Source organism: Salvelinus sp. IW2-2015, linkage group LG4q.1:29, assembly GCF_002910315.2.
Source record: "Salvelinus sp. IW2-2015 linkage group LG4q.1:29, ASM291031v2, whole genome shotgun sequence".
Taxonomy (NCBI): Eukaryota; Metazoa; Chordata; class Actinopteri; order Salmoniformes; family Salmonidae; genus Salvelinus; species Salvelinus sp. IW2-2015.
In genome coordinates, this window is record NC_036842.1 from 80,856,444 (window position 1) to 80,868,278 (window position 11,835).

At 41.5% G+C, this 11,835-nt stretch overlaps 1 protein-coding gene across 1 annotated transcript in view; it reads right to left on the reverse strand.

The window, feature by feature from the left end:
* The window catches only part of LOC111962605 (EF-hand calcium-binding domain-containing protein 4B-like), a 38,428-nt gene extending 36,082 nt beyond the window's left edge, over positions 1-2,346 (reverse strand). Inside the window, exon 1 of the mRNA XM_023985814.2 lies at positions 2,224-2,346. The gene's annotated coding sequence lies outside the window, so the exon portion shown is untranslated. The remainder of the gene's footprint in view (positions 1-2,223) is intronic.
* Positions 2,347-11,835: the final 9,489 nt, after the last annotated feature.

The following is an 11,835-nucleotide window of genomic DNA, read 5'->3' on the forward strand; positions in this document are numbered from 1 at the left end:
GCCCCCCAGGTGGTGAAGGTAGGAAACAACACCTCCACTTTGCTGATCCTCAACACAACAGGTAGTCCAGGAGGGGGCGTGCTCAGCCCCCTCCTGGACTACCTGTTCACCCATGACTGCGTGGCCACGCACACCTCCAACTCAGTCATCAAATTTGCAGACGGCACAACAGTAGTAGGCCTGATCACCAACAATGGCGAGATAGCCTACAGGGAGGTGTTGAGGGCCCTGGCAGAGTGGCTGCAGGAAAATAACATTTTTCTCAACATCAAAAAAACGAAGAACCTGATTGTGGACTTCAGGAAACAGCAGAGGGAGCACACCCTATCCACATCTACGGGACTGCAGTGCAGAAGATGGAAAGCTTCAATTTCCTTGGCGTACACATCACTGACAATCTGAAAAAGTCCACCCACACACGCCTCTTCAACAACGGCACTTCAGGAGGCTGAAGAAACTTGGCTTGGACCCTCACAAACTTTTACAGATGCACAATTKAAAGCATTCTGTCGGGCTGTATCACCGCCTGATTTGGCAACTGCACCGCCTGCAACCGCAAGGCTCTCCAGAGGGTGGTGCGGTCTGTCCAACGCATCACCGGGGGCACACTGCCTGCCCTCCAGGACACCTACAGCACCTGATTTCTCAGGAAGGCCAAAAAGATCATCAAGGACATCAACCACCCGAGCAACGGCATGTTCACCCTGCTATCATCCAGAAGGCGAAGTCAGTAAAGGTGCAATAAAGCTGGGACTGAGAGACTGAAAAACAGCTTCTATCTCAAGGCCATCCGACTGTTAAATAGCCATCACTAGCCAGCTACCACCCGGTTACTCAACCCTGCACCTTAGAGGCTGCTGTTTACATACTGCTTTACTCATCTCATATRTATATACTGTATTATATTCAACTGTATTTTAGTCAATGCCACTCCGACAGTGCTCTTCCTAATATTTATATATTTCTTAATTGCATTCTTTTACTTTTAGATTTTTGTATTGTTGAGAATTGTTAGATCCTAACTCCAACAGTGCAGCAGTAAAACAAGCATTTCACTACACCCGCAATAACATCTGCTAAATATGTGTATATGACCAATAAAATTAGATTAGATTTTTGATTTGGTAGTAAATATAGTACAGGAACGTGAAGGGGTTAATACATTATAAGTGATCTTGTCCATATATTTGACACCTTCAAATGGGTGGACTAGATACATAAAGTGCTTTCATTTCTAAATGGCAAAAAATACCCTCAAAATAAAAGGTGACATTCTGTACTGTATCTCAAATCCAAAATGCTGGAGTATAGAGCCAAATTAAAAGTTTTAGCTTCACTGTCCAAATAAATATGTAGGGGAGTGTAAGTAACTAGGTCAATGTGTGTGGTAACTAAACAGCATCCTGTCTTGATATGTGACAATCTTGTTCTATCAGGCCGAGGCCACACATCTGTCTGTGGTTCCAGCACATCTTACCGGGTCAGAGGTTTTTCAAGTACACCAAGTCAGACAACTGGCAATTGAAACTCACTTCCTGGTTGAGGCCACTTCCCAATGCTGCTCTCAATTTAACCATTGTGGATAGTGGAAAAATTATACAATTCTAAAGTAGTGTAGTGAAATTGTCTAACAGCTCTGCACTGCAATATTGTAATGCAATGGCAAAGCAGTGTTGCAGGCTATATTATAAAACTAATGACTGGATGAAAAATTAGGTTCTGATCTGCATTTTCTAAAGATGTAGACATACTTTTTTAGTGGACTTAAGTATGCCCAATTGATCATTCGTGTAGAAAATCAATCAGCACATTGCCTAACACCCTATGAGACAGACAGATACCTTCATCTTCAATGATTTACACTACTTATTTTAACAGATCATCATGCCAAGGCATGTGAAACATTCAGTTCACAACACCTGAAACAAAATGTAACCGACACTTCCTGATCACGTCATACTTATAGGCGACGTAAGTGACTTTCGTTACTAAAATAGAAAATGTTCCTCCTCCCTAAGAAAAACATCTTTATATGTGTAAGGTAAAACTATTGGCACCGCCGCATTGAAAGAGTTGCCGACATAAAGTTAATATCAAGCCAGGGTGATGATCCGTCAAATCTTTCTCAAGTTAACGTTAACTCACCCGCCACTGTAGACAGTTGTACAGTCCAACTAGCTAAAGTAGCCTAAAAAAGTAAGATAAAGTAAAGTAATACGTTACCATGTGAAGGCAGTAAAGATAGTCGTAGACGACTTCAAAAGTGTATCTTTGTCACAATTTGATAAAGCTGTATTTCCTCTGTTTACAATGTAACAGTGGAGGAATTTCACTGAACTGCCTGCGGGGAGGAACTTTCAAGAAAGCTGACATCGTCTGTAGCTATAGCAACCTTTCCACGCAGAAGTTACGTGGGACAACCTGGGGGAACAGGTCGGAAAATCCCCTTGCCACAGCTGGACTTTCTCAAGACATAATGCAGTGTGCCAAATGTGGTTGAGACAAATAATTAATTCACTCCACTATCCAGAGAAGAAAAAATAAATGTATATTTGTTATTAGCCTAGCTAGATCTTTTTACATCATAATTAGGCCTGGCTTTTACACTGTATCTGCAAATGACCATGACCTCTGATCCTAATGCATGACATATGCAGCTGAATCCCATTCACAGCATAATTTCACAGAGAGCTCTGACAACTGTAAGAAATTGTATAAGATACTGGTAACTTGTTTTAACACAACCCTGACAGTTTTCCACTTCAAAGCCATAGATACCTTTGAAATGCTTATTGACATGGGCAATAATTCCTGCTGGTTTACTCTTCTCTGCATTTGAGACAGTGCATTAGAAATGAATAAGTGTCTATGTTGATTATCAAAATACCTAAGTATGACGTAAAAAATGAAGACATTTAGGCCTACTCCATCTCAAAATTTAGAGAAATGTCATTAACCAGAAAATTATTGGAAAGAGGTTCTTGGCTTTTGTCCTTTTGTCAACTTTCCTCTTGGCATGCAGAGATGCTTCAAATGGGATGCAGATTCTTAGATGAAGGTGCCACCAAGTGGTATCAAATGAAACAACACATCAATATGATGGAACTTGAACAATGCAAAGCCATTACTATAATAGTGAGACCATGACAGAATAGGCTACTTATAATTWAAAAAAGGTGGGTGTTAATGTCACTCTCAATGTTATTTTTTACAGAATGGTATTTGTATGGTGACTGTACAGATCAGAGGTATGAGATTTGTGGTGTCAACAATATGCAGATAAGGGCATTAGAGGAGCATGTATCATAGCCTGTAAAAAATGTATGTACACTGGTGCTTTCAAGAATGAAGTACAAAACAGTATGGTAAAGGTGTGGTGGCCCTAACACGGAACCCAAACCGGCTGCGCGCGTGCACCATCGTGCGCTATCCTGCATATAGTATTTTGCCCCCCCACATCAAACGCAATCACGACACGCAGGTTAAAATATCAAAACAAACTCTGAACCAATGACATTGATTTGGGGACAGGTCGAAAAGCATTAAACATGTATGGCAATTTAGCTAGTTAGCTTGCACTTGCTAGCTAATGTTAATTTGTCCTATTTAGCTAGCTTGCTGTTGCTAGCTAATTTGTCCTGGGATATTGAGTTGTTATTTTACCTGAAATGCACAAGGACCTCTACTCCGACAATTAATCCACACATAAAACGGCCAACCGAATCGTTTCTAGTCATCTCTCCTCCATCCAGGCTTTTTCATCTTTGAACTTATATGGTGATCGCATCTAAACTTTCATTGTATTACCATGACAACAGGCAACAAAGTTCGTCTTTCAATCACCCACGTGGGTATAACCAATGAGGAGATGGCACGTGCGTACCTGCTTCTATAAACCAATGAGGAGATGACTTTCAGCGCGATCTGCGTCAGAAATAAGAACGACTTCTATTTTAGCCCTTGGCGTCGCAGACGCTCGTTGGTGCACGCGAGCAGTGTGGGTGCAATAATTGAATAACATGGATTTCTAAATGTATTTTGCGATGCTCGMGCACGCGACGTGTCCGGTCTGGTCAGCATGTAAGGGGCAAACCAGCTTTCAAAATAGACGTGCAAAATATTTCAATTGACAGCAAAATATATTAAATGCTCGCAAAACATTTCAAAGGCCTGCCAAATATTTCAAAGGCTGTCAAAATATATTTCAAAGTCCTTATATATATATATATATATATATATATATATATTTCACCTTTATTTAACCAGGTAGGCCAGTTGAGAACAAGTTCTCATTTACAACTGTGACATGGCCAAGATAAAGCAAAGCAGTGCGAGACAAACAACACAGAGTTACACATGGGATAAACAAACATACAGTCAATAGCACAATAGAAAAATCTATATACAGTGTGTGCAATTGTAGTAAGATTAGGGAGGTAAGGCAATAAATAGGCCATAGTGGCGAAATAATTGCAATTTAGCAATTAAACACTGGAGTGATAGATGTGCAGAAGATGAATGTGCAAGTAGAGATACTGGGGTGCAAGGAGCAAAAAAAGAAATAACAATATGAGGATGAGGTAGTTGGGTGGGCTATTTATAGATGGGCTGTGTACAGGTGCAATGATCAGTAAGCTGCTCTGACAGCTGATACTTAAAGTTAGTGAGGGAGATATAAGACTCCAGCTTCAGTGATTTTTGCAATTCCTTCCAGTCATTGGCAGCAGAGAACTGGAAGGGAAGGCGGCCAAAGGAGGAGTTGAAATAACACATATGGAATCATGTAGTAACCAAAAAAGTGTTAAACAAATCAAAATATATTTTACATTTTAGATTCTTCAAACTAGCCACCCTTTGCCTTGATGACAGCTTTGCACACTCTTGGCATTCTCTCAACTAGCTTCACCTGGAATGATTTTCCAATAGTCTTGAAGGAGTTCCCACATATGCTAAGCACTTGTTAGCTCCTTTTCCTTCACTCTGCGGTCCAATTCATCCCAAACCATCTCAATTGGGTTGAGGTCGTGTGATTGTGGAGGCCAGGGGGCTCATTTATAACACTGTGTGGCGGATTCACGTCAAAAGACGGCGTACGGACGAAACACAGAAAGTGCTTACGCACAAAAATATTCTGATTTGTAACACAGTGCGCACGCACGTCCCACGCCAGTTTCCATTTATAAATCACAATCAACTCGAAATTTGGCGCACTTGAGCGAGCGTCTTGTCCCACCCTTTTAACGCCCATAGTTGCCTATAAATAGTCAGTGAAGCGCTCCTAATCAATATTCATCCATAATGACTGCATGATGACAATGACGTCAAATCCTGACAGAAAGGCTAAAAAAACAAATTTCACCCAGTGTGAAATGGAAGTTCTTGTAGGGAAGGTTGAAGCAAGAAAAAATATATTGTGTGGGCATTACAAATGCCAAAAAGGTGTTAGTGTGGCAGCATGTGGTGGAAGCTGTGAATGCTGCTGGCTCAGAAGGTCGGACCCTCTCAGAAATAAAAAAGAAGTGGTCAGACATAAAAGTGGAGGCCAAAAGGSGCATAGTGTTTGTGCCACTGGCGGGGGAAAGGGGACACTTGCCAGTATCGTAGGGGAATCCCTCCTGAGTGGAGTAGTGACGGAGGTGGAGGGGGACACGAACATGCAGACGCACCGGATGATCCAGGTTTGTAATTAGTATTCCCGCGTTTGAAAAGAGTAAACCAAATGCATTCATGTTGTGTTTAAACATTTGTTTACACAAACAATTGTGACATTTTCTATTGTTTTTAGTCGYTGCGTGTTCCAGCRGGGTCGGTGGTGCTGCAGCTGAGCAKGAGCTGAGTGTGCCAAGCCCTGGTGTCTCCACTGCAACTCGTGCATCACAACCCTCCAGTGGCCGTGTCCTCACAGATGTAGTCCTGCAAACGCAAAGAGACACCATCAATGCTATTAATGAGGTTGCCAAGGAGTTGAAGTGGGACAGGCRYGGCTTGGTTTCTGCGGGTGCTTCTCTGTAAAGCTGRGCCCACTACAGCACAGAGGTCAAAGAGAACAGCTCTTGGTAATCGAAACCAGCTCATAAGCCACTCATCATCATTGGCCAGTAAATCTTGCTGGTCTCTGAAAATTCACTCTCGTCGAATTCTTCCATTTGCCAAATCTTCCAGCAGTGCCAAAGCAGCCATTGCGTGTCATTACGCATTGTAATTGCATGCCTTTTTATACCCACCCATTTGATTGTCAAAGCTACACAATTGCATAACACCTTCAGGTGTGGAAATTACCCTGATTGTAACTGACAATGACAGRGCCATTATCACATTGACAGTTCTGCGCAACGAACTTGTGATAAAATTATATGAAATTGTTCACTCGTATCTGCCTAACTGAGGCTTCGAAAACAGCTCAGTTTAAATGTAATTTGTCTTACTGTTCACCTTATTATTTATGAGCATAACATGCAAGTATTATTTAATAATTACAGATCCAATTAAATATGATTCCCGATTAAACTGTACAACATATTTGAGGGGTTCTTTTSCAAAAACAGATATCTCCATTTGTATTTATTATCATAAATCATGTTTTTTGTGTGCRCTTAATTTATAATACGTGAGAGGTATTATTTCAATTTATTTTACACAATGGTATCAATTTCAAAGTGTTTCTCGAGTTTCATCCATTCTCATTTCTCCAGTTTATGTGCGTACGTATGGGTCAAAGTGTCTGTGGAGGACCGCACATTCTCCTGTCAAGTTWGTTTTTTATAAATACAAAAGTTTTGTGCCTATGCAATGATAATAAATCAAATCAAATCAAATGTATTTATATAGCCCTTCTTACATCAGCTGATATATCAAAGTGCTGTACAGAACCCAGCCTAAAACCCCAAACAGCAAGCAATGCAGGTGTAGAAGCACGGTGGCTAGGAAAAACTCYCTAGAAAGGCCAAAACCTAGGAAGAAACCTAGAGAGGAACCAGGCTATGAGGGGTGGCCAGTCCTCTTCTGGCTGTGCCGAGTGGAGATTATAACAGAACATGGCCAAGATGTTCAAATGTTCATAGATGACCAGCATGGTCAAATAATAATAATCACAGTAGTTGTCGAGGGTGCAACAAGTCAGCACCTCAGGAGTAAATGTCAGTTGGCTTTTCATAGCCGATCATTGAGAGTATCTCTACCGCTTTCTAGAGTTGAAAACAGCAGGTCTTGGACAGGTAGCACGTCCGGTGAACAGGTCAGGGTTCCATAGCCGCAGGCAGAACAGTTGAAAACGGAGCAGCAGCACGGCCAGGTGGACTGGGGACAGCAAGGAGTCATCATGCCAGGTAGTCCTGAGGCATGGTCCTAAGGCTCAGGTCTTCTGAGAGAGAGAAAAAAGAAAGAGAGAATTAGAGAAAGCATACTTAAATTCACAGGACCCCGGATAAAACAGGAGAAATACTACAGATATAACAGACTGACCCTAGCCCCCGACACATAAACTACATGCTGTATAAATACTGGAGGCTGAGACAGGAGGGGTCAGGAGATACTGTGGCCCCATCCGATGTTACCCCCGGACAGGGCCAAACAGACAGGATATAACCCAACCCACTTTGCCAAAGCACAGCCCCCACACCACTAGAGGGATATCTTCAACCACCAACTTACCATCCTGAGACAAGGCCGAGTATAGCCCACAAAGATCTCCGCCACGGCACARCTCAAGGGGGGGCTCCAACCCAGATAAATGATGCAGCACTCCATCACTCTTCTTCTTGGTCAAATAGCCCTTACACAGCCTGGAAGTGTGTTTTGTGTCATTGTTCTGTTGAAAAGAAATGATAGTCCCACTAAGCCCAAACCAGATGGGATGGTGTATYGCTGCAGAATGCTGTGGTAGCCATGCTGGTTAAGTGTGCCTTGAATTCTAAATAMATCACAAACAGTGTCACCAGCAAAGGTGACACACCTCCTCCTCCATGCTTCACGGTGGGAACCACACATGCAGAGATCATCCATTCACCTACTCTGCGTCTCACAAAGACACAGCGATTGGAAACAAAAATCTGAAATTTGAACTCAGATCAAAGGACAGATTTCCACCGGTCTAAGGTCCATTGCTCGTGTTTCGTGGCCCAAGCAAGTATCTTCTTCTTATTGGTGTCCTTTAGAAGTGGTTTCTTTGCAGCAATTCAACCATGAAGGCCTGATTCACCCAGTCTCCTCTGAACAGTTGATGTTGAAATGTGTCTGTTACTTGAACTCTGTGAAGCATTTATTTGGGCTGCAATCTGAGGTGCAGTTAACTCTAATGAACTTATCCTCTGCAGCAGAGGTAACTCTGGGTTTTCCTTTCTTGTGGTGGTCCTAATTTGTCTACTGCGCTTGAAGCAACTTTCAAAGTTCTTGAAATTTTYCACCGGATTGTCTTAACACTTTTTTGGTTACTACATGATTCCATGTGTTATTTCATAGTTTCGATGTCTTCACTATTATTCTACAATGTACAAAATARTACAAATAAAGAAAAACCCTTGAATATGTAGGTGTGTCCAAACTTTTGGTACTGTATATATATAAAAACATAACGGCTGCCAGCTGGGTAACCCTGTGCTAAAATGTTGTGTTGTGAGTCTGGTGCTGCTGACAGATACAGGTGGGATTCCAAATAAGATTCTAAAGCCAGATGCGTGTACGGAGTTTTGATCATTTTTTWAAATGGATTGACAGTGTTACTCCAATGTAAAGATCACAGGGAATATATATTTCATGTTCATTAGGTAAATGATGCACAGCACTGATGAAGAGTGTGATGGTGATTGCACTAGAAGCAAGGCTATATGCCTCCTCCTTATTGTGCTTACACAATCAATGGACTCTGGCTGTGGAGAGCACTGGTTTCCCCTGTCTTCCAAGGGCTCAAGGTTTACAGCTTTGACTCATCCAGCCCTAACTCYCCGGGAGGAGCCCAGGAGAGGAACAGGAAGCTCAAGAAGTCATCTGAAACATACCAAAGACTACTAGACCCCTGGGAGCCATCTGATTTAGCGGAGAGGAAAAGCAGACCGCATCAAGAGAGTAACAACACCGCCAGGCCGGAGTCACACGGCACAGGTTTAAAGGGCGTGGAAGGACTGACATCACTCTTGGAGTGTCCCTCTGCCTCGCTGAGAATGACCGTGGCCTGAGGACCCACCGTGGTATTCCTGTTTCAGGCTCCAGGAGAAARGCCCACTGCTCTTTTAGCGTTACAACACAATAAATGCACTGAGAGGTGGAGGAGTATGTTAAATTACATGGCTTACGGTTACGGCAGTCTTGCTTATTAATTCACATCTAACCTTTTCTGTCAAAAAGGAAGACAAGAGTCATCAAAACTTTATAATGAGCAACCCATGCMCTTTCTCCATGTACCACTGCAGTCTCTGCACTGCAAATAAATAAATGTAAGGCTTTCAAGTAGGTCAGAGMCACTTTGAAGGATTGCTTAATTTCTGGCATGAGGCCTCCAAATTTAGCCCCAGTGTGACAGCTATGATACAGTGAGTGTCCTCAGCCATGTACTTGGAGGGCCTTACTAACGCATCCAAGTTCTTTTTCACCGCTCTACTGTTTTGTTTTGTGTGATTGCCATCTGTTTTTTAGCAACTTTTGATAGTGTTCTTGGGTTTGATATATTTACTTTTATCAGCACTAAAACAAAACATAAGTAGGCTAGTTTTAGGTAGTGTAATGTAAATCGTTGAGTTGCAGTCCCCCCAGAAAAAGACAATAAAGCAAATAGATATTGAGGCATTTGAATCAGACAAACTATTGTTGAGCAGTGGCTGAATATCAATCAATCATTGTGATGTTTTTAGGGCATGAAATGTGTCATTGAAGAGTGTTCCTGTGCATGTGAAACATTGGAAATATGAGAGCAGAAATATATTGGTATCATTTGCTGGTTGCCACCCCTAGGTGGCAATCTTTAGCAGTGATAATGATGTTGTGAGCAGACTATTTGGTTGAGTACCTGTTTTGTTACAAACACTGCCAAAGGCTTCCATGCACTTGAACTCTGACTCTCCCTTGCAAGAATATGTCACTTTAAGTTTTCTTMAATTTATATTTGAGCAACATTTTATGACTTGAAGACAAACAAATATATTAAACTAATCAATCTAATACTTTTGACTTTGTGGAGGTACAGTACTCAGCAAATTGGCCAGTGTTACATACTGTAGTGTTGATTTTTCTGTGTAACATTTCTAGTGTTGATTTAGGGCTTAAATTAMCTCTGTAAAAGTGAAATKAACACGCAGTGGTGTAAAATAACCCCRGCGTTGGTGTTAATAACCCGTGTTGAGTGTGAAAATGTGAACATGTCAGTTTTACTCTGTGGAGAGTAAAACATTCCCATCAAACCATGCCCATCATTATCAGATTTCCCACCATGCTCTACTGCAGGTAGACATTTTTAGGATTGTTTTCACTATCTTTGTTTTTGCATGAAGGCCTACATTGATTGATTGATTGATATTATGCTACACAAAGATAAATAACGTAAATGTGTCTAAACTAATCCAATAATTTTGTTAGATTTATTGCAGCCGTTACTGAAATGGTTGTCCCAGTTTAAATGGTTTAGCTAGTCTCCTCACAATCTTTCTAATCCTGACAGTCATTCTGAATGCAGGTTGCAGGTGAATACAAATTACCACTGTTGGATGTCCTAACTCCTCTTGGATTGCAGTAGGAATTACACACCATTTTGTAAGCCAGCGTAATGTTACTTGCAGGCCTGAAGTGGCCTGTGAACCAGGGAGGTTCCTAACACCACTGTGTTAAGGAGGAACTTGGCCTTGATTTGACAACCAAGGCCTTATTATATATTTAATGTATTGTCCTGAAGAGTTTGATTTGAATGACAACATCCGCCTCCAGTAGGAACTTACTTAGTGAAATCCACAGGACTGAAAATGACCGAATTCAACAACCATGTCTCTCTCACTAACAAAACTGTTATGGGTGGTAACGCTACAATTACCTCGAAAAGGCAAGGCAAGGCGTTATAATGTAGGCGTGGCTTAGTGGGGGTGTGGCTTTCAATTCATTGTTTTTGGCCAGCCATGAGTGGAAGTGTTGTACTAGTTCAAGTGGTCTATGGTTATGTTAATAAAAGTTTGAGCTTGTCTGCTGCCAGTMCTGAAGTCTTTGGAAATCAGCACATAAGAGCATATGAAAATAAAGACTTGGAAATAATATTGTTATGTCCTTARTGCAGCATGAGCTGGATCTCTTTGTGTAATGGTTAAAAATATTATATGAGGTGTTATTGCATAACACCATTGGTGTAAACTTTATACACTTCCTAGTGTTAAATGCTAAAATGTTAATTCCCTAGCACTGACAAAGTGTAACAGTGTCAGCACTAAGCACAGTGTTAACTTAACACTGAAAGTTGTGGACTCGTATAGACACTGGCCCAGTGTTAAATTTGCTTGCTGTGTAAGGGGCAGATAGTTATATATACGTTGAATCAATGTGGAAAACTGATTGGATTTGCAAAAAGTCACAAGGGCATTTTGTATTTTTTTCACCCAAAGTTAACCTAAATCCAATGGCAATGGTGAAATTTATTTTTTGATTTCACATTGAAGGATGCAGTCAGGGTTGGCCTGCAGTCATGCAACAACCTGGCTCCTAACTCTAGCCAAGTTAACGCTTAGGACTGCATGCAGAGTAGGCTGCTTTCCTTGCTGCTATCGCCTCTTATCACACACAGTCTTATTGTGCAAGACAAGCTATTACACACCCCATTTTCCGCCTGGCTGCAGATATGATGTGGAAGRTCAGAGTTGCCAGATTACT